Here is a 25,248-nt window from a genome sequence, read left to right on the forward strand (position 1 = left end):
ATTTCCGATCCACTAATCCTTCTTTACTGTATCCCTCACACCCACACATTGACGAATTAACACAGAAATTGAGTCGCTATGAAATGCTATGGGTCCTATGACTTCTCCCTCTAAATCGAGTAACGTTTCTATGGAAACGACAGGATTTTCTTTTGGGATACGACAATCTCATTTCCGATCCACTAATCATTCTTTACTGCATCCCTCACTCCCACACATTGACGATTACACACGGAAATTGCGTCGCTATGAAATACTATGGGTTCTATGACTTCTCCTTCAAAATCGAGTAACGTTTCCATGGAAACGACAGGGTTTTCTTTTGGGATACTACAATCTCATTTCCGATCCACTAATCCTTCTTTACTGCATCTCTCACTCCCACACATTGACGAATTAACACAGCAATTGCATCGCAATGAAATACTATGGGTTCTACGACATTTACTTCTAAATCGAGTAACGTTTCTATGGAAACGACAGGATTTTCTTTTGGGATACGACAATCTCATTTCCGATCCACTAATCCTTCCTTACTGCATCCCTCACTCCCACTCATTGACGAATTCACACCGAAATTGCGTCGCTATGAAATACTATGTGTTCTAAGACTTCTCCTTCTAAATCGAGTAACGTTTCTATGGAATCGACAGGATTTTCTTTTGGGATACGACAATCTCATTTCCGATCCACTAATTCTCCTTTACTGTATCCCTCACTCCCACACATTGACGAATTAACACAGCAATTGCATCGCAATGAAATACTATGGGTTCTATGACATTTCCTTCTAAATCGAGTAATGTCTCTATGGAAACGACAGGATTTTCTTTTGGGATACGACAATCTCATTTCCGATCCACTAATCCTTTTTTACTGCATCCCTCACTCCCACACATTGACGAATTCACATGGAAATTGCGTTGCTATGAAATACTATGTGTTCTAAGACATTTCCTTCTAAATCGAGTATCGTTTCTGTGGAAACGACTGGCTTTTCTTTTGCGATACGAGTATCTCCTTCTCGATGCACTATTCCTTCTTTATTGCATCCCTAGCTCCCTCACATTGTCGAATTAACACAGAAATTGAGTCGCTATGAAATACTATGGGTTCTATGACTTCTCCTTCTAAATCGAGTAACGTTTCTATGGAAACGACAGGATTTTCTTTTGCGATACGAGTATCTCCTTCTCGATGCACTATTCCTTCTTTATTGCATCCCTAGCTCCTTCACATTGACGAATTAACACAGAAATTGCGACGCTATGAAATACTATGGGTTCTATGACTTCTCCTTCTAAATCGAGTATCGTTTCTATGGAAACGACTGGCTTTTCTTTTGCGATACGAGTATCTCCTTCTCGATGCACTATTCCTTCTTTATTGCATCCCTAGCTCCCTCACAGTGACGAATTAACACAGAAAATGAGTCGCAATGAAATACTATTTGGTCTATGACTTCTCCTTCTAAATAGAGTAACGTTTCTATGGAGACGACAGGATTTTCTTTTGGGATACGACAATCTCATTTCCGATCCACTAATCCTTCTTTACTGCATCCCTCACTCCCACTCATTGACGAATTCACACGGTAATTGCGTCGCTATGAAATACTATGTGTTCTAAGAAATTTCCTTCTAAATCGAGTAACGTTTCTATGGAAACGACAGGATTTTCTTTTGGGATACGACAATCTCATTTCCGATCCACTAATCCTTCTTTACTGCATCCCTCACCCCCACACATTGACTAATTCACACGGAAATTGCGTCGCTATGAAATACTATGTGTTCTATGACATTTCCTTCTAAATCGAGTAACGTTTCTATGGAAACGACAGGATTTTCTTTTGGGATACGACAATCACATTTCTGATCCACTAATCCATCTTTACTGCATCCCTCACTCCCACACATTGACGAATTCACACGGAAATTGCGTCGCTATGAAATACTATGGGATCTATGACTTCTCCTTCTAAATCGAGTAACGTTTCTACGGAAACGACAGGATTGTCTTTTGGGATACGACAATCTCATTTCCGATCCACTAATCCTTCTTTACTGCATCCCTCACTCCAACACATTGACGAATTCACACGGAAATTAGGTCGCTATGAAATACTATGTATTCTAAGACATTTCCTTCTAAATCGAGTAACGTTTCTATGGAAACGACAGGATTTTCTTTTGGGATACGACAATCACATTTCCGATCCACTAATCATTCTTTACTGCATCCCTCACTCCCACACATTGACGAATTCACACGGAAATTGCGTCGCTATGAAATACTATGTGTTCTAAGACATTTCCTACTAAATCGAGTAACGTTTCTATGGTAACGACAGGATTTTCTTTTGGGATACGACAATCACATTTCCGATCCACTAATCCTTCTTTACTGCATCCCTCACTCCCACACATTGACGAATTAACACAGCAATTGCGTCGCTATGAAATACTATGGGTTCTATGATTTCTCCTTCTAAATCGTGTATCGTTTCTATGGAAACGACTGGCTTTTCTTTTGCGATACAAGTATCTCCTTCTCGGTGCACTATTCCTTCTTTATTGCATCCCTAGCTCCCTCACATTGACGAATTAACACAGAAATTGCGACGCTATGAAATACTATGGGTTCTATGACTTCTCCTTCTAAATGGAGTATCGTTTCTATGGAAACGACTGGCTTTTCTTTTGCGATACGAGTATCTCCTTCTCGATGCACTATTCCTTCTTTATTGCCTCCCTAGCTCCCTCACATTGACGAATTAACACAGAAATTGAGTCGCTATGAAATACTATTTGGTCTACGACTTCTCCTTCTAAATCGAGTAACGTTTCTATGGAGACGACAGGATTTTCTTTTGGGATACGACAATCTCATTTCCGATCCACTAATCCTTCTTTACTGCATCCCTCACTCCCACTCATTGACGAATTCACACGGAAATTGCATCGCTATGAAATACTATGTGTTCTAAGACATTTTCTTCTAAATCGAGTAACGTTTCTATGGAAACGACAGGATTTTCTTTTGGGATACGACAATCTCTTTTTCGATCCACTAATCCTTCTTTACTGCATTACTCACTCCCACACATTGACGAATTCACACGGAAATTGCGTCGCTATGAAATACTATGGGTTCTAAGACATTTCCTTCTAAATCGAGTAACGTTACTATGGAAACGACAGGATTTTCTTTTGGGATACGACAATCTCATTTCCGATCCACTAATCCTTCTTTACTGCATCCCTCACTTCGACACATTGACGAATTAACACAGAAATTTAGTCGCTATGAAATACTATGGGTTCTATGACTTCTCCCTCTAAATCGAGTAACGTTTCTATGGAAACGACAGGATTTTCTTTTGGGATACGACAATCTCATTTCCGATCCACTAATCCTTCTTTACTGCATCCCTCACTCCCACTTATTGACGAATTCACACGGAAATTGCGTCGCTACGAAATACTATGTGTTCTAAGACATTTCCTTCTAAATCGAGTAACGGTTCTATCTAAACGACAGGATTTTCTTTTGGGATACGACAATCTCATTTCCGTTCCACTAATCCTTCTTTACTGCATCCCTCACTCCCACTCATTGACGAATTCACACGGAAATTGCGTCGCTATGAAATAGTATGTGATCTAAGACATTTGCTTCTAAATCGAGTAACGTTACTATGGAAACGACAAGCTTTTCTTTTGGGATACGACAATCACATTTCCGATCCACTAATCCATCATTACTGCATCCCTCACTCCCACACATTGACGAATTCACACGGAAATTGCGTCGCTATGAAATACTATGAGTTCTATGACTTCTCCTTCTAAATCGAGTAACGTTTCCATGGAAACGACAGGGTTTTCTTTTGGGATATGACAATCTCATTTCCGATCCACTAATCCTTCTTTACTGCATCTCTCACTCCCACACATTGACGAATTAACACAGCAATTGCATCGCAATGAAATACTATGGGTTCTATGACATTTACTTCTAAATCGAGTAACGTTTCTATGGAAACGACAGGATTTTCTTTTGGGATACGACAATCTCATTTCTGATCCACTAATCCTTCTTTACTGCATCCCTCACTCCCACTCATTTTCGAATACACGGAAATTGCGTCGCTATGGAATACTATGTGTTCTAAGACTTCACCTTCTAAATCGAGTAACGTTTCTATGGAAACGACAGGATTTTCTTTTGGGATACGACAATTTCACTTCCGATCCACTAATTCTCCTTTACTGCACCCCTCACTCCCACACATTGACGAGTTAACACAGCAATTGCATCGCAATGAAATACTGTGGGTTCTATGACATTTTCTTCTAAATCGAGTAACGTTTCTATGGTAACGACAGGATTTTCTTTTGGGATACGACAATCACATTTCCGATCCACTAATCCTTCTTTACTGCATCCCTCACTCCCACACATTGACGAATTAACACAGCAATGGCGTCGCTATGAAATACTATGGGTTCTAGTACTTCTCCTTCTACATCCAGTATCGTTTCTATGGAAACGACTGGCTTTTCTTTTGCGATACGAGTATCTCCTTTTCGGTGCAGTATTCCTTCTTTATTGCATCCCTAGCTCCCTCACATTGACGAATTAACACAGAAATTGCGTCGCTATGAAATACTATGGGTTCTATGACTTCTCCTTCTAAATCGAGTATCGTTTCTAGGGAAACGACTGGCTTTTTATTTGCGATACGAGTATCTCCTTCTCGATGCACTAATCTGTCTTTATTGCATCCCTAGCTCCCTCACATTGACGAATTAACACAGAAATTGAGTCGCTATGAAATACTATTGGGTCTATGACGTCTCCTTCTAAATCGACTAACGTTTCTATGGAAACGACAGGATTTTCTTTTGGGATACGACAATCTCATTTCCGACCCACTAATCCTTTGTTACTGCATCCCTTACTCCCACTCATTGACGAATTCACACGGAAATTGCGTCGCTATGAAATACTATGTGTTCTAAGACATTTCCTTCTAAATCGAGTAACGTTTCTGTGGAAACGACAGGATTTTCTTTTGGGATTCGACAATCTCATTTCCGATCCACTAATCCTTCTTTAATGCATCCCTCACTCCCACACACTGACGATTTCACACGGAAATTGCGTCGCTATGAAATACTATGTGTTCTATGACATTTCCTTCTAAATCGAGTAACGTTTCTATAGGAACGACAGGATTTTCTTTTGGGATACGACAATCACATTTCCGATCCACTAATCCTTCTTTACTGCATCCCTCACACCCACACATTGACGAATTAACACAGAAATTGAGTCGCTATGAAATGCTATGGGTCCTATGACTTCTCCCTCTAAATCGAGTAACGTTTCTATGGAAACGACAGGATTTTCTTTTGGGATACGACAATCTCATTTCCGATCCACTAATCATTCTTTACTGCATCCCTCACTCCCACACATTGACGATTACACACGGAAATTGCGTCGCTATGAAATACTATGGGTTCTATGACTTCTCCTTCAAAATCGAGTAACGTTTCCATGGAAACGACAGGGTTTTCTTTTGGGATACTACAATCTCATTTCCGATCCACTAATCCTTCTTTACTGCATCTCTCACTCGAACACATTGACGAATTAACACAGCAATTGCATCGCAATGAAATACTATGGGTTCTACGACATTTACTTCTAAATCGAGTAACGTTTCTATGGAAACGACAGGATTTTCTTTTGGGATACGACAATCTCATTTCCGATCCACTAATCCTTCCTTACTGCATCCCTCACTCCCACTCATTGACGAATTCACACCGAAATTGCGTCGCTATGAAATACTATGTGTTCTAAGACTTCTCCTTCTAAATCGAGTAACGTTTCTATGGAATCGACAGGATTTTCTTTTGGGATACGACAATCTCATTTCCGATCCACTAATTCTCCTTTACTGTATCCCTCACTCCCACACATTGACGAATTAACACAGCAATTGCATCGCAATGAAATACTATGGGTTCTATGACATTTCCTTCTAAATCGAGTAATGTCTCTATGGAAACGACAGGATTTTCTTTTGGGATACGACAATCTCATTTCCGATCCACTAATCCTTTGTTACTGCATCCCTCACTCCCACACATTGACGAATTCACATGGAAATTGCGTTGCTATGAAATACTATGTGTTCTAAGACATTTCCTTCTAAATCGAGTATCGTTTCTGTGGAAACGACTGGCTTTTCTTTTGCGATACGAGTATCTCCTTCTCGATGCACTATTCCTTCTTTATTGCATCCCTAGGTCCCTCACATTGTCGAATTAACACAGAAATTGAGTCGCTATGAAATACTATGGGTTCTATGACTTCTCCTTCTTAATCGAGTAACGTTTCTATGGAAACGACAGGATTTTCTTTTGCGATACGAGTATCTCCTTCTCGATGCACTATTCCTTCTTTATTGCATCCCTAGCTCCCTCACATTGACGAATTAACACAGAAATTGCGACGCTATGAAATACTATGGGTTCTATGACTTCTCCTTCTAAATCGAGTATCGTTTCTATGGAAACGACTGGCTTTTCTTTTGTGATACGAGTATCTCCTTCTCGATGCACTATTCCTTCTTTATTGCCTCCCTAGCTCCCTCACATTGACGTATTAACACAGAAATTGAGTCGCTATGAAATACTATTTGGTCTATGACTTCTCCTTCTAAATCGAGAAACGTTTCTATGGAGACGACAGGATTTTCTTTTGGGATACGACAATCACATTTCCGATCCACTAATCATTCTTTACTGCATCCCTCACTCCCACACATTGACGAATTCACACGGAAATTGCGTCGCTATGAAATACTATGTGTTCTAAGACATTTCCTACTAAATCGAGTAACGTTTCTATGGTAACGACAGGATTTTTTTTGGATACGACAATCACATTTCCGATCCACTAATCCTTCTTTACTGCATCCCTCACTCCCACACATTGACGAATTAACACAGCAATTGCGTCGCTATGAAATACTATGGGTTCTATGACTTCTCCTTCTAAATCGAGTATCGTTTCTATGGAAACGACTGGCTTTTCTTTTGCGATACGAGTATCTCCTTCTCGATGCACTATTCCTTCTTTATTGCATCCCTAGCTCCCTCACATTGACGAATTAACACAGAAATTGCGACGCTATGAAATACTATGGGTTCTATGACTTCTCCTTCTAAATCGAGTATCGTTTCTATGGAAACGACTGGCTTTTCTTTTGTGATACGAGTATCTCCTTCTCGATGCACTATTCCTTCTTTATTGCCTCCCTAGCTCCCTCACATTGACGTATTAACACAGAAATTGAGTCGCTATGAAATACTATTTGGTCTATGACTTCTCCTTCTAAATCGAGAAACGTTTCTATGGAGACGACAGGATTTTCTTTTGGGATACGACAATCTCATTTCCGATCCACTAATCCTTCTTTACTGCATCCCTCACTCCCACCCATTGACGAATTCACACGGAAATTGCGTCGCTATGAAATACTATGTGTTCTAAGACATTTCCTTCTAAATCGAGTAACGTTTCTATGGAAACGACAGGAATTTCTTTTGGGATACGACAATCTCATTTCCGATCCACTAATCCTTCTTTACTGCATCCCTCACTCCCACACATTGACGAATTCACACGGAAATTGCGTCGCTATGAAATACTATGTGTTCTATGATATTTCCTTCTAAATCGAGTAACGTTTCTACGGAAACGACAGGATTTTCTTTTATGATACTACAATCACATTTCTGATCCACTAATCCTTCTTTACTGCATCCCTCACTCCCACACATTGACGAATTCACACGGAAATTGCGTCGCTATGAAATACTATGGGATCTATGACTTCTCCTTCTAAATCGGGTAACGTTTCTATGGAAACGACAGGATTGTCATTTGGGATACGACAATCTCATTTCCGATCCACTAATCCTTTTTTACTGCATCCCTCACTCCCATACATTGACGAATTCACACGGAAATTGCGTCGCTATGAAATACTATGTGTTCTAAGACATTTCCTTTTTAATGGAGTAACGTTTCTATGGAAACTACAGGATTTTCTTTTGGGATACGACGATCACATTTCCGATCCACTAATCATTCTTTACTGCATCCCTCACTCCCACACATTGACGAATTCACACGGAAATTGCGTCGCTATGAAATACTATGTGTTCTAAGACATTTCCTTCTAAATCGAGTAACGTTTCTATGGAAACGACTGGCTTTTTATTTGCGATACGAGTATCTCCTTCTCGATGCACTAATCCTTCTTTATTGCATACCTAGCTCCCTCACATTGACGAATTAACACAGAAATTGAGTCGCTATGAAATACTATTGGGTCTATGACTTCTCCTTCTAAATCGAGTAACGTTTCTATGGAAACAACAGGATTTTCTTTTGGGATACGACAATCTCATTTCCGACCCACTAGTCCTTCTTTACTGCATCCCTTACTCAAACTCATTGACGAATTAACACAGCAATTGCATCGCAATGAAATACTATGGGTTCTATGACATTTCCTTCTAAATCGAGTAACGTCTCTATGGAAACGACAGGATTTTCTTTTGGGATACGACAATCTCATATCCGATCCACTAATCCATTTTTACTGCATCCCTCACTCCCACACATTGACGAATTCACACGGAAATTGCGTCGCTATGAAATACTATGTGTTCTAAGACATATCCTTCTAAATCGTCAATGTGTGGGAGTGAAGGATGCAGTAAAGAAGGATTAGTGGATCGGAAATGAGATTGTCGTATCCCAAAAGAAAACCCTGTCGTTTCCATAGAAACGTTACTCGATTTAGAAGGACAAGTCATAGAACACATAGTATTTCATAACGACGCAATTTCCGTGTGAATTCGTCTATGTGTGGGAGTGAGGGTTGCAGTAAAGATGGTTTAGTGGATCGGAAATGAGATTGTCGTATCCCAAAAAAAAATCCTCTCGTTTCCATAGAAACGTTACTCGATTTAGAAGGAAATGTCTTAGAACACATTGTATTTCATAGCGACGCAATTTCCGTGTGATTTCGTCAATGAGTGGGAGTGAGGGATGCAGTAAAGAAGGATTAGTGGATCGGAAATGAGATCGTCTTATCCCAAAAGAAAATCCTGTCGTTTCCATAGAATCGTTACTCGATTTAGAAGGAAATGTTTTAGAACACATAGTATTTCATAGCGACGCAATTTCCGTGTAAATTCGTCAATGTGTGGGAGTGAGGATTGCAGTGAAGAAGGATTAGTGGATCGGAAATGAGATTGTCGTATCCCAAAAGAAAATCCTGTCGTTTCCATAGAAACGTTACTCGATTTAGAAGGAGAAGTCATAGAGCCCATAGTATTTCATAGCGACGCAATTTCCGTATGAATTCGTCAATGTGTGGGAGTTAGGGATGCAGTAAAGAAGGAATAGTGCATCGAGAAGGAGATACTCGTATCCCAAAAGAAAATCCTGTCGTTTCCATAGAAACGTTACTCAATTTAGAAGGAGAAGTCATAGAACCCATAGTATTTCATAGTGACTCAGTTTCTGTGTGAATTCGTCAATGTGTGGGAATGAGGGATGCAGTTAAGAGGGATTAGTGAATCGGAAATGAGATTGTCTTATCCCAAAAGAAAACCCTGTCATTTCCATAGAAACGTTACTCGATTTAGAAGGAAATGTCTTAGAACCCATAATATTTCATAGCGACGCAATTTCCGTGTGAATTCGTCAATGTGTGGGAGTGAGGGATGCAGTAAAGAAGGATTAGTGGATCGGAAATGTGATTGTCGTACCCCAAAAGAAAATCCTGTCGTTTCCATAGAAACATTACTCGATTTAGAAGGAGAAGTCATAGAACACATAGTATTTCATAGCGACCCAATTTCCTTGTGAATTCCTCAATGTGTGGGAGTGAGGGATGCAGTAAAGAAGGATTAGTGGATCGGAAATGTGATTGTCGTATCCCAAAAGAAAATCCTGTCGTTTCCATAGAAACGTTACTCGATTTAGAAGGAAATGCCTTAGAACACATAGTATTTCATAGCGACGCAATTTCCGTGTGAATTCGTCGATGTGTGGGAGTGAGGGATGCAGTAAAGAAGGATTAGTGGATCGGAAATGTGCTTGTCGTATCCCAAAAGAAAATCCTGTCGTATCCATAGAAACGTTACTTGATTTAGAAGGAAATGTCTTAGAACACATAGTATATCATAGCGACGCAATTTCCGTGTGAATTCGTCAATGAGTGGGAGTGAGGGATGCAGTAAAGGAGGATTAGTGTATCGAGAAAGAGATACTCGTATCGCAAAAGAAAAGCCAGTCGTTTCCATAGAAACGATACTCGATTTAGAAGGAGAAGTCATAGAACCCATAGTAATTCATAGCGACGTTAATTCCGTGTGAATTCGTCAATGTGTGGGAGTGAGGAATGCAGTAAAGAAGGATTAGTGGATCGGAATTGAGATTGTCGTATCCCAAAAGAAAATCCAGTCGTATCCATAGAGACGATACACGATTTAGATGGAGAAGTCATAGAACCCATAGTATTTCATAGCGACGCAATTTCCGTGTGAATTCGTCAATGTGTATGAGTGAGGGATGCAGTAAAGAAGGATTAGTGGATCGGAAATGTGATTGTCGTATCCCAAAAGAAAATCCTGTTGTTTACACAGAAACGTTACTCGATTTATAAGGAAATGTCTTAGAACACATAGTATTTCATAGCGACGCAATTTCCGTGTGAATTCGTCAATGTGTGGGAGTGAGGGATGCAGTAAAGAAGGATTAGTGGATCGGAAATGAGATTGGCGTATCCCAAAAGAAAATCCTGTCGTTTCCATAGAAGTGTTACTCGATTTAGAAGGAAATGTCTTAGAACACATAGTAATACATAGCGACGCAATATTCGTGTTAATTCGTCAATGTGTGGGAGTGAGGGATGCAGTAAAAAAGGATTACTGGATCGGAAATGAGATTGTCGTATCCCAAAAGAAAATCCTGTCGTTTCCATAGAAACGTTACTCGATTTAGGAGGAGAAGTCATAGAACCCATAGTATTTCATAGCGACGAAACTTCCGTGTGAATTCGTCAATGAGTGGGAGTGAGGGATGCCGTAAAGAAGGGTTAGTGGATCGGATATGTGATTGTCGTATCCCAAAAGAAAATCCTGTCGTTTCCATAGAAACATTACTCGATTTAGAAGGAAATGTCTTAGAACACATAGTATTTCATAGCAACGCAATTTCCGTGTGAATTCGTCAATGTGTGGGAGTGAGTGATGAGGTAAAGAAGGATTAGTGGATCGGAAATGAGATTGTCGTATCCCAAAAGAAAATCCTGTCGTTTGCATATAAACGTTACTCGATTAAGGAGGAGAAGTCATAGAACCCATAGTATTTCATAGCGACGCAATATCTGTGTTAATTCGTCAATGTGAGGGAGCTAAGGATGCAATAATGAAGGAATAGTGCATCGAGAAGGAGATACTCGTATCGCAAAAGAAAATCCTGTCGTTTCCATAGAAACGTTACTCGATTTAGAAGGAGAAGTCATGGAACCCATAGTATTTCATGGCGACGCAATTTCCGTGTGAATTCGTCAATGAGTGGGAGTGAGGGATGCAGTAAAGAAGGATTAGTGGATCGGAAATGTGATTGTCGTATCCCAAAAGAAAATCCTTCCGTTTCCATAGAAATGTCATCGATTTAGAAGGAAATGTCTTAGAACACATAGTATTTCACAGCGACGCAATTTCCATGTGAATTCGTCAATGTGTGGGAGTGAGGGATGTAGTAAAGGAGGATTTGTGGATCGGAAATGAGATTGTCGTATCCCAAAAGATAATCCTGTCGTTTCCTTAGAAACGTTATTCGATTTAGATGGAGAAGTCATAGATCCCATAGTATTACATAGCGACGCAATTTCCGTGTGAATTCGTCAATGAGTGGGAGTGAGGAATGCAGTAAAGAAGGATTAGTGGATCGGAAATGAGATTGTCGTATCCGAAAAGAAAATTCTGTCGTTTCCATAGAAACGTCATCGATTTAGAAGGAAATGTCTTAGAACACATAGTATTTCATAGCGACGCAATTTCCGTGTGAATTCGTCAATGTGTGGGAGAGAGGGATGTAGCAAAGATGGATTAGTGGATCGGAAATGAGATTGTCGTATCCCAAAAGGAAATCCTGTCATTTCCATAGAAACGTTACTCGATTTAGAAGAAAATCTCTAAGAACACATAGTATTTCATAGCGACGCAATTTCCGTGTTAATTCGTCAATGTGTGGGAGTGAGGGATGCAGTAAAGAAGGATTAGTGGATCGGAAATGTGATTGTCGTATCCCACAAGAAAACCCTGTCGTTTCCATAGAAACGTTACTCGATTTAGAAGGAAATGTCTTAGAACACATAGTATTTCATAGCGACGCAATTTCCTTGTGAATTCGTCAATGAGTGGGAGTGAGGGAGGCAGTAAAGAAGGATTAGTGGATCGGAAATGAGATTGTCGTTTCCCAAAAGAAAATCCTGTCGTTTCCATAGAAACGTTACTCGATTTAGAAGGAATTGTCCTAGAACACATAGTATTTCATAGCGACGCAATTTCCGTGTGAATTCGTCAATGAGTGGGAGTGAGGGATGCAGTAAAGAAGGAATAGTGCATCGAGAAGGAGTACTCGTATCGCAAAAGAAATGCCAGTCGTTCCCATTGAAACGATACTCGACTTAGTAGGAGAAGTCATGGAACCCATAGTATTTCATAGAGACGCAATTTCCGTGTGAATTCGTCAATGAGTGGGAGTGAGGGATTCAGTAAAGAAGGATTAGAGGATCGGAAATGAGATTGTCGTATCCCAAAAGAAAATCTGTCGTTTCCATAGAAACGTTACTCGATTTAGAAGGAAATGCCTTAGAACACATTGCATTTCATAGCGACGCAAATTCCCTGTGAATTCGTCAATGAGTGGGAGTAAGGGATGCAGTAAAGAAGGATTAGTGGATCGGAAATGAGATTGTCGTATCCCGAAAGAAAATCCTGTCGTTTCCATAGAAACGTTACTCGATTTAGATGGAGAAGTCATAGAACCCATAGTATTTCATAGCGACGCAATTTCCGTGGGAATTCGTCAATGAGTTCGAGTGAGGGATGCAGTAAAGAAGGATTAGTGCATCGAGAAGGAGATACTCGTAACGCAAAAGAAAAGCCAGTCGTTTCCATAGAAACGATACTCGATTTAGAAGGAGAAGTAATAGAACCCATAGTATTTCATAGCGACGCAATTTCCGTGTGAATTCGTCAATGTGTGGGAGTGAGGGATGCAGTAAAGAAGGATTAGTGGATCGGAAATGTGATTGTCGTATGCCAAAAGAAAATCCTGTCGTTTCCATAGAAACGTTACTCGATTTAGAAGGAAATGTCTTAGAACACATAGTATTTCATAGCGACGCAATTTCCTTGTGAATTCGTCAATGAGTGGGAGTGAGGGAGGCAGTAAAGAAGGATTAGTGGATCGGAAATGAGATTGTCGTTTCCCAAAAGAAAATCCTGTCGCTTCCATAGAAACGTTACTCGATTTAGAAGGAAATGTCCTAGAACACATAGTATTTCATAGCGACGCAATTTCCGTGTGAATTCGTCAATGAGTGGGAGTGAGGGATGCAGTAAAGAAGGAATAGTGCATCAAGAAGGAGTACTCGTATCGCAAAAGAAATGCCAGTCGTTCCCATTGAAACGATACTCGACTTAGAAGGAGAAGTCATGGAACCCATAGTATTTCATAGCGACGCAATTTCCGTGTGAATTCGTAAATGAGTGGGAGCGAGGGATGCAGTAAAGAAGGATTAGTGGATCAGAAATGAGATTGTCGTATTACAAAAGAAAATCCTGTCGTTTCCATAGAAACGTTACTCGATTTAGAAGAAAATGACTTAGAACACATAGTATTCCATAGCGACGCAATTTCCGTATGAAATCGTCAATGTGTGGGAGTGAGGGATGCAGTAAAGAAGGATTAGTGGATCGGATATGAGATTGTCGTATGCCAAAAGAAAATCTTGTCGTTTCCATAGAAAGGTTACTCGATTTAGAAGGAAATGTCTTAGAACACATAGTATTTCATAGCGACGCAATTTCCTTGGGAATTCCTCAATGAGTGGGAGTGAGGGATGCAGTAAAGAAGGATTAGTGGATCGGAAATGAGATTGTCGTTTCCCAAAAGAAAATCCTGTCGTTTCCATAGAAACGTTACTCGATTTAGAAGGAAATGTCCTAGAACACATAGTATTTCATAGCGACGCAATTTCCGTGTGAATTCGTCAATGAGTGGGAGTGAGGGATGCAGTAAAGAAGGAATAGTGCATCGAGAAGGAGATACACGTATCGCAAAAGAAGTGCCAGTCGTTCCCATTGAAACGATACTCGACTTAGATGGAGAAGTCATGGAACCCATAGTATTTCATAGCGACGCAATTTCCGTGTGAATTCGTCAATGAGTGGGAGTGAGGGATGCAGTAAAGAAGGATTAGTGGACCGGAATTGAGATTGTCGTCTCCCAAAAGAAAATCCTGTCGTTTCTATAGAAACGTTACTCGATTTACAAGGAGAAGTCATAGAACCCATAGTATTTCATTGCGACGCAATTTCCGTGTGAATTCGTCAATGTGTGGGAGTGAGGGATGCAGTAAAGAAGGATTAGTGGATCGGAATTGAGATTGTCGTCTCCCAAAAGAAAATCCTGTCGTTTCTATAGAAACGTTACTCGATTTACAAGGAGAAGTCATAGAACCCATAGTATTTCATTGCGACGCAATTTCTGTGTTAATTCGTCAATGTGAGGGAGCTAAGGATGCAATAATGAAGGAATAGTGCATCAAGAAGGAGATACTCGTATCGCAAAAGAAAATCCTGTCGTTTCCATAGAAACGTTACTCGATTTAGAAGGAGAAGTCATGGAACCCATAGTATTTCATGGCGACGCAATTTCCGTGTGAATTCGTCGATGAGTGGGAGTGAGGGATGCAGTAAAGAAGGATTAGTGGATCGGAAATGTGATTGTCGTATCCCAAAAGAAAATCCTGTCGTTTCCATAGAAATGTCATCGATTTAGAAGGAAATGTCTTAGAACACATAGTATTTCACAGCGACGCAATTTCCATGTGAATTCGTCAATGTGTGGGAGTGAGGGATGTAGTAAAGGAGGATTTGTGGATCGGAAATGAGATTGTCGTATCCCAAAAGATAATCCTGTCGTTTCCTTAGAAACGTTATTCGATTTAGATGGAGAAGTCATAGATCCCATAGTATTACATAGCGACGCAATTTCCGTGTGAATTCGTCAATGAGTGGGAGTGAGGAATGCAGTAAAGAAGGATTAGTGGATCGGAAATGAGATTGTCGTATCCCAAAAGAAAATTCTGTCGTTTCCATAGAAACGTCATCGATTTAGAAGGAAATGTCTTAGACCACATAGTATTTCATAGCGACGCAATTTCCGTGTGAATTCGTCAATGTGTGGGAGAGAGGGATGTAGCAAAGAAGGATTAGTGGATCGGAAATGAGATTGTCGTATCCCAAAAGGAAATCCTGTCGTTTCCATAGAAACGTTACTCGATTTAGAAGAAAATCTCTAAGAACACATAGTATTTCATAGCGACGCAATTTCCGTGTTAATTCGTCAATGTGTGGGAGTGAGGGATGCAGTAAAGTAGGATGAGTGGATCGGAAATGTGATTGTCGTATCCCACAAGAAAACCCTGTCGTTTCCATAGAAACGTTACTCGATTTAGAAGGAAATGTCTTAGAACACATAGTATTTCATAGCGACGCAATTTCGTTGTGAATTCGTCAATGAGTGGGAGTGAGGGAGGCAGTAAAGAAGGATTAGTGGATCGGAAATGAGATTGTCGTTTCCCAAAAGAAAATCCTGTCGTTTCCATAGAAACGTTACTCGATTTAGAAGGAATTGTCCTAGAACACATAGTATTTCATAGCGACGCAATTTCCGTGTGAATTCGTCAATGAGTGGGAGTGAGGGATGCAGTAAAGAAGGAATAGTGCATCGAGAAGGTGTACTCGTATCGCAAAAGAAATGCCAGTCGTTCCCATTGAAACGATACTCGACTTAGTAGGAGAAGTCATGGAACCCATAGTATTTCATAGAGACGCAATTTCCATGTGAATTCGTCAATGAGTGGGAGTGAGGGATTCAGTAAAGAAGGATTAGAGGATCGGAAATGAGATTGTCGTATCCCAAAAGAAAATCTGTCGTTTCCATAGAAACGTTACTCGATTTAGAAGGAAATGCCTTAGAACACATTGCATTTCATAGCGACGCAAATTCCGTGTGAATTCGTCAATGAGTGGGAGTAAGGGATGCAGTAAAGAAGGATTAGTGCGTCGGAAATGAGATTGTCGTATCCCGAAAGAAAATCCTGTCGTTTCCATAGAAACGTTACTCGATTTAGATGGAGAAGTCATAGAACCCATAGTATTTCATAGCGACGCAATTTCCGTGGGAATTCGTCAATGAGTTCGAGTGAGGGATGCAGTAAAGAAGGATTAGTGCATCGAGAAGGAGATACTCGTAACGCAAAAGAAAAGCCAGTCGTTTCCATAGAAACGTTACTCGATTTAGAAGGAAATGTCCTAGAACACATAGTATTTCATAGCGACGCAATTTCCGTGTGAATTCGTCAATGAGTAAGAGTGAGGGATGCAGTAAAGAAGGAATAGTGCATCGAGAAGGAGATACACGTATCGCAAAAGAAATGCCAGTCGTACCCATTGAAACGATACTCGACTTAGAAGGAGAAGTCATGGAACCCATAGTATTTCATAGCGACGCAATTTCCGTGTGAATTCGTCAATGAGTGGGAGTGAGGGATGCAGTAAAGAAGGATTAGTGGATCGGAATTGAGATTGTCGTCTCCCAAAAGAAAATCCTGTCGTTTCTATAGAAACGTTACTCGATTTACAAGGAGAAGTCATAGAACCCATAGTATTTCATTGCGACGCAATTTCCGTGTGAATTCGTCAATGTGTGGGAGTGAGGGATGCAGTAAAGAAGGATTAGTGGATCTGAAATGTGATTGTCGTATCCCAAAAGAAAATCCTGTCGTTTCCATAGAAACGTTACTCGATTTAGAAGGAAATGTCTTGGAGCACATAGTATTTCATAGCAACGCAATTTCCATGTGAATTCGTCAATGTGTGGGAGTGAGGGATGCAGTAAAGAAGGATTAGTGGATCGGAAATGAGATTGTCGTATCCCAAAAGAAAATCCTGTCGTTTCCATACAAACGTTACTCGAGTTAGAAGGAAATGTCTTAGAACACATAGTATTTCATAGCGACGCAATTTCAGTGTGAATTCGTCAATGTGTGGGAGTGAGGGATGCAGGAAGGAAGAATTAGTGGATCAGAAATGAGATTGTCGTATCCCAAAAGAAAAATCCTGTCGTTTCCATAGAAACGTTACTCGATTTAGAAGAAAATGTCGTAGAACACATAGTATTACATAGCGACGCAATTTCCGTGTGAATTCGTCAATGTGTGGGAGTGAGGGATGCAGTAATGAAGGATTAGTGGATCGGAAATGAGATTGTCGTATCCCAAAAGAAAATCCTGCCGTTTCCATAGAAACGTTACTCAATTTAGAAGGAGAAGTCATAGAACCCATAGTATTTCATAGCGACGCAATTTCCGTGTGAATTCGTCAATGAGTGGGAGTGAGGGATGCAGTAAAGAAGGGTTAGTGGATCGGAAATGTGATTGTCGTATCCCAAAAGAAAATCCTGTCGTTTCCATAGAAACGTTACTCGATTTAGAAGGAAATGTCTTAGAACACATAGTATTTCATAGCGACGCAATTTCCGTGGGAATTCGTCAATGAGTTCGAGTGAGGGATGCAGTAAAGAAGGATTAGTGCATCGAGAAGGAGATACTCGTAACGCAAAAGAAAAGCCAGTCGTTTCCATAGAAACGATACTCGATTTAGAAGGAGAAGTAATAGAACCCATAGTATTACCTAGCGACGCAATTTCCGTGTGAATTCGTCAATGAGTGGGAGTGAGGGATGCCGTAAAGGAGGATTAGTGGACCGGAAATGTGATTGTCGTATCCCAAAAGAAAATCCTGTCGTTTCGATAGAAACGTTACTCGATTTAGAGGGAAATGTCTTAGAGCACATAGTATTTCATAGCAACGCAATTTCCATGTGAATTCGTCAATGTGTGGGAGTGAGGGATGCAGTAAAGAAGGATTAGTGGATCGGAATTGAGATTGTCGTATCCCAAAAGAAAATCCTGTCGTTTCCATACAAACGTTACTCGATTTAGAAGGAAATGTCTTAGGACACATAGTATTTCATAGTGACGCAATTTCCGTGTGAATTCGTCAATGTGTGGGTGTGAGGGATGCAGGAAGGAAGAATTAGTGGATCGGAACTGAGATTGTCGTATCCCAAAAGAAAATCCTGTCGTTTCCATAGAAACGTTACTCGATTTAGAAGGAAATGCCTTAGAACACATTGTATTTCATAGCGACGCAAATTCCGTGTGAATTCGTCAATGAGTGGGAGTGAGGGATGCAGTGAAGAAGGATTAGTGGATCGGAAATGAGATTGTCGTATCCCGAAAGAAAATCCTGTCGTTTCCATAGAAACGTTACTCGATTTAGATGGAGAAGTCATAGAACCCATAGTATTTCATAGCGACGCAATTTCCGTGGGAATTCGTCAATGAGTTAGAGTGAGGGATGCAGTAAAGAAGGATTAGTGCATCGAGAAGGAGATACTCGTATCGCAAAAGAAAAGCCAGTCGTTTCCATAGAAACGATACTCGATTTAGACGGAGAAGTAATAGAACCCATAGTATTTCATAGCGACGCAATTTCCGTGTAAATTCGTCAATGTGTGGGAGTGAGGGATGCAGTAAAGAAGGATTAGTGGATCGGAAATGTGATTGTCGTACGCCAAAAGATAATCCTGTCGTTTCCATAGAAACGTTACTCGATTTAGAAGGAGAAGTCATAGAACCCATAGTATTAAATAGGCACGCAATTTCCGTGTGAATTCGTCAATGTGTGGGAGTGAGGGATGCAGTAAAGAGGGATTAGTGGATCGGAAATGAGATTGTCGTATGTCAAAAGAAAATGTTTTCGGTTCCATAGAAAGGTTACTCGATTTAGAAGGAAATGTCTTAGAACACATAGTATTTCATAGCGACGCAATTTCCGTGTGAATTCGTCAATGTGTGGGAGTGAGGGATGCAGTAAAGAAGGATTAGTGGATCAGAAATGAGATTGTCGTATTCCAAAAGAAAATCCTGTCGTTGCCATAGAAACGTTACTCGATTTAGAAGAAAATGACTTAGAACACATAGTATTCCATAGCGACGCAATTTCCGTGTGAATTCGTCAATGAGTGGGAGTGAGGGATGCAGTAAAGGAGGATTAGTGGATCGGAAATGAGATTGTCGTCTCCCAAAAGAAAATCCTGTCGTTTCCATAGAAACGTTACTCGATTTAGAAGGAGAAGTCATAGAACCCATAGTATTTCATTGCGACGCAATTTCCGTGTGAATTCGTCAATGTGTGGGAGTGAGGGATGCAGTAAAGAAGGATTAGTGGACCGGAAATGTGATTGTCGTATCCCAAAAGAAATTCCTGTCGTTTCCATAGAAACGTTACTCGATGTAGAAGGAAATGTCTTAGAGCACATAGTATTTCATAGCAACGCAATTTCCATGTGAATTCGTCAATGTGTGGGAGTGAGGGATGCAGTAAAGAAGGATTAGTGGATCGGAAATGAGATTGTCGTATCCCGAAAGAAAATCCTGTCGTTTCCATAGAAACGTTACTCGATTTAGATGGAGAAGTCATAGAACCCATAGTATTTCATAGCGACGCAATTTCCGTGGGAATTCGTCAATTAGTTAGAGTGAGGGATGCAGTAAAGAAGGATTAGTGCATCGAGAAGGAGATACTCGTATCGCAAAAGAAAAGCCAGTCGTTTCCATAGAAACGATACTCGATTTGGAAGGAGAAGTAATAGAACCCATAGTATTTCCTAGCGACGCAATTTCCGTGTGAATTCGTCAATGTGTGGGAGTGAGGGATGCAGTAAAGAAGGATTAGTGGATCGGAAATGTGATTGTCGTATGCCAAAAGATAATCCTGTCGTTTCCATAGAAACGTTACTCGATTTAGAAGGAGAAGTCATAGAACCCATAGTATTTAATAGGCACGCAATTTCCGTGTGAATTCCTCAATGTGTGGGAGTGAGGGATGCAGTAAAGAAGGATTAGTGGATCGGAAATGAGATTGTCGTATGCCAAAAGAAAATCTTGTCGTTTCCATAGAAAGGTTACTCGATTTAGAAGGAAATGTCTTAGAACACATAGTATTTCATAGCGACGCAATTTCCGTGTGAATTCGTCAATGTGTGGGAGTGAGGGATGCAGTAAAGAAGGATTAGTGGATCAGAAATGAGATTGTCGTATTCCAAAAGAAAATCCTGTCGTTGCCATAGAAACGTTACTCGATTTAGAAGAAAATGACTTAGAACACATAGTATTCCATAGCGACGCAATTTCCGTGTGAATTCGTCAATGAGTGGGAGTGAGGGATGCAGTAAAGGAGGATTAGTGGATCGGAAATGAGATTGTCAACTCCCAAAAGAAAATCCTGTCGTTTCCATAGAAACGTTACTCGATTTAGAAGGAGAAGTCATAGAACCCATAGTATTTCATTGCGACGCAATTTCCGTGTGAATTCGTCAGTGTGTGGGAGTGAGGGATGCAGTAAAGAAGGATTAGTGGACCGGAAATGTGATTGTCGTATCCCAAAAGAAAATCCTGTCGTTTCCATAGAAACGTTACTCGATTTAGAAGGAAATGTCTTAGAGCACATAGTATTTCATAGCAACGCAATTTCCATGTGAATTCGTCAATGTGTGGGAGTGAGGGATGCAGTAAAGAAGGATTAGTGGATCGGAAATGAGATTGTCGTATCCCAAAAGAAAATCCTGTCGTTTCCATACAAACGTTACTCGATTTAGAAGGAAATGTCTTAGAACACATAGTATTTCATATCGACGGAATTTCCGTGTGAATTCGTCAATGTGTGGGTGTGAGGGATGCAGGAAGGAAGAATTAGTGGATCGGAAATGAGATTGTCGTATCCCAAAAGAAAATCCTGTCGTTTCCATAGAAACGTTACTCGATTTAGAAGGAAAAGTCGTAGAACACATAGTATTACATAGCGACACAATTTCCGTGTGAATTCGTCAATGTGTGGGAGTGAGGGATGCAGTAAAGAAGGATTAGTGGATCGGAAATGAGATTGTCGTATCCCAAAAGAAAATCCTGCCGTTTCCATAGAAACGTTACTCGATTTAGAAGGAGAAGTCATAGAACCCATAGTATTTCATAGCGACGCAATTTCCGTGTGAATTCGTCAATGAGTGTTAGTGAGGGATGCAGTAAAGAAGGGTTATGGATCGGAAATGTGATTGTCGTATCCCAAAAGAAAATTCTGTCGTTTCCACAGAAACGTTACTCGATTTAGAAGGAAATGTCTTAGAACACATAGTATTTCATAGCGACGCAATTTCCGTGTGAATTCGTCAATGAGTGGGAGTGAGGGATGCAGTAAAGAAGGATTAGTGGATCGGAAATGAGATTGTCGTATCCCAAAAGAAAATCCTGTCGATCCATAGAAACGTTACTCGATTTAGAAGGAAATGTCTTAGAACACATAGTATTTCATAGCGACTCAATTTCTGAGTTAATTCGTCAATGTGAGGGAGCTAGGGATGCAATAAAGAAGGAATAGTGCATCGAGAACGAGATACTCGTATCCCAAAAGAAAATCCTGTCGTATCCTTAGAAACGTTACTCGATTTAGAAGGAAATGTCTTAGAACACATAGTATTTCATAGCGACGCAATTTCCGTGTGAATTCGTCAATGTGTGGGAGTGAGGGATGCGGTAAAAAAGGATTAGTGCATCGAGAAGGAGATACTCGTATCGCAAAAGAAAAGCCAGTCGTTTCCATAGAAACGATACTCGATTTAGAAGGAGAAGTAATAGAACCCATAGTATTTCATAGCGACGCAATTTCCGTGTGAATTCGTCAATGCGTGGGAGTGAGGGATGAAGTAAAGAAGGATTAGTGGATCGGAAATGTGATTGTTGTATCCCAAAAGAAAATCCTGTCGTTTCCATAGAAACGTTACTCGATTTAGAAGGAGAAGTCATAGAACCCATAGTATTTAATAGCGACGCAATTTCCGTGTGAATTCGTCAATGTGTGGAAAGGAGGGATGCAGTAAAGAAGGATTAGTGGATCGGAAATGAGATTGTTGTATCCCAAAAGAAAATCTTGTCGTTTCCATAGAAACGTTACTCGAATTAGAAGGAAATGTCTTAGAACACATAGTGTTTCATAGCGACGCAATTTCCGTGTGAATTGGTCAATGTGTGGGAGTGAGGGATGCAGTAAAGAAGGATTAGTGGATCGGAATTGAGATTGTCGTATCCCAAAAGAAAATCCTGTCGTTTCCATAGAAAAGTTACCCGATTTAGAAGGAAATATCTTAGAACACATAGTATTTCATAGCGACGCAATTTCCGTGTGAATTCGTCAATGAGTGGGAGTGAGGGATGCAGTAAAGAAGGATTAGTGGATCGGAAATGAGATTGTCGTATCCCAAATGAAAATCCTGTTGTTTCCATAGAAACGTTACTCGATTTAGAAGGAGATGTCATAGAACACATAGTAATTCATAGCGGCGCAATTTCTGTGTTAATTCGTCAATGTGAGGGAGCTAGGGATGCAATAAAGAAGGGATAGTGCCTCGAGAAGGAGATACTCGTATCGCAAATGAAAAGCCACTCGTTTCCATAGAAACGTTACTCGATTTAGAAGGAGAAGTCACAGAACACATAGTATTTCATAGCGACGCAATTTCCGTGTCAATTCGTCAATGAGTGGGAGTGAGGGATGCAGTAATGAAGGATTAGTGGAACGGAAATGAGATTGTCGTATCCCAAAAGAAAATCCTGTCGTTTCCATAGAAACGTTACTCGATTTAGAAGGAGAAGTCATAGAACCCATAGTATTTCATAGCGACGCAATTTCCGTGTGAATTCGTCAATGAGAAAGAGTGAGGGATGCAGTAAAGGAGGATTAGTGGATCGTAAATGAGATTGTCGTATCCCAAAAGAAAATCCTTTCGTTTCCATAGAAACGTTACTCGATTTAGAAGGAAATGTCTTAGAACCCATAGTATTTCATAGCGACGCAATTTCCGTGAGAATTCGTCAATGTGTTGGAGTGAGGAATGCAGTAAAGAAGGATTAGTGGATCGGAAATATGATTGTCGTATCCCAGAAGAAAATCCTGTCGTTTCCACAGAAACGTTACTCGATTTAGAAGGAAATGTCTTAGAACACATTGTATTTAATAGCGACGCAATTTCCATGTGAATTCGTCAATGAGTGGGAGTGAGGGATGCTGTAATGAAGGATTAGTTTTTCGGAAATGAGATTGTCGTATCCCAAGAGAAAATCCTGTCGTTTCCATAGAAACGTTACTCGATTTAGAAGGAGAAGTCATAGAACCCATAGTATTTCATAGCGACGCAATTTCCGTGTGAATTCGTCAATGAGTGTTAGTGAGGGATGCAGTAAAGAAGGGTTATGGATCGGAAATGTGATTGTCGTATCCCAAAAGAAAATTCTGTCGTTTCCACAGAAACGTTACTCGATTTAGAAGGAAATGTCTTAGAACACATAGTATTTCATAGCGACGCAATTTCCGTGTGAATTCGTCAATGAGTGGGAGTGAGGGATGCAGTAAAGAAGGATTAGTGGATCGGAAATGAGATTGTCGTATCCCAAAAGAAAATCCTGTCGATCCATAGAAACGTTACTCGATTTAGAAGGAAATGTCTTAGAACACATAGTATTTCATAGCGACTCAATTTCTGAGTTAATTCGTCAATGTGAGGGAGCTAGGGATGCAATAAAGAAGGAATAGTGCATCGAGAACGAGATACTCGTATCCCAAAAGAAAATCCTGTCGTATCCTTAGAAACGTTACTCGATTTAGAAGGAAATGTCTTAGAACACATAGTATTTCATAGCGACGCAATTTCCGTGTGAATTCGTCAATGTGTGGGAGTGAGGGATGCGGTAAAAAAGGATTAGTGCATCGAGAAGGAGATACTCGTATCGCAAAAGAAAAGCCAGTCGTTTCCATAGAAACGATACTCGATTTAGAAGGAGAAGTAATAGAACCCATAGTATTTCATAGCGACGCAATTTCCGTGTGAATTCGTCAATGCGTGGGAGTGAGGGATGAAGTAAAGAAGGATTAGTGGATCGGAAATGTGATTGTTGTATCCCAAAAGAAAATCCTGTCGTTTCCATAGAAACGTTACTCGATTTAGAAGGAGAAGTCATAGAACCCATAGTATTTAATAGCGACGCAATTTCCGTGTGAATTCGTCAATGTGTGGAAAGGAGGGATGCAGTAAAGAAGGATTAGTGGATCGGAAATGAGATTGTTGTATCCCAAAAGAAAATCTTGTCGTTTCCATAGAAACGTTACTCGAATTAGAAGGAAATGTCTTAGAACACATAGTGTTTCATAGCGACGCAATTTCCGTGTGAATTGGTCAATGTGTGGGAGTGAGGGATGCAGTAAAGAAGGATTAGTGGATCGGAATTGAGATTGTCGTATCCCAAAAGAAAATCCTGTCGTTTCCATAGAAAAGTTACCCGATTTAGAAGGAAATATCTTAGAACACATAGTATTTCATAGCGACGCAATTTCCGTGTGAATTCGTCAATGAGTGGGAGTGAGGGATGCAGTAAAGAAGGATTAGTGGATCGGAAATGAGATTGTCGTATCCCAAATGAAAATCCTGTTGTTTCCATAGAAACGTTACTCGATTTAGAAGGAGATGTCATAGAACACATAGTAATTCATAGCGGCGCAATTTCTGTGTTAATTCGTCAATGTGAGGGAGCTAGGGATGCAATAAAGAAGGGATAGTGCCTCGAGAAGGAGATACTCGTATCGCAAATGAAAAGCCACTCGTTTCCATAGAAACGTTACTCGATTTAGAAGGAGAAGTCACAGAACACATAGTATTTCATAGCGACGCAATT

Source organism: Schistocerca americana, chromosome 5 (genome assembly GCF_021461395.2).
Source record: "Schistocerca americana isolate TAMUIC-IGC-003095 chromosome 5, iqSchAmer2.1, whole genome shotgun sequence".
Classification (NCBI taxonomy): Eukaryota; Metazoa; Arthropoda; class Insecta; order Orthoptera; family Acrididae; genus Schistocerca; species Schistocerca americana.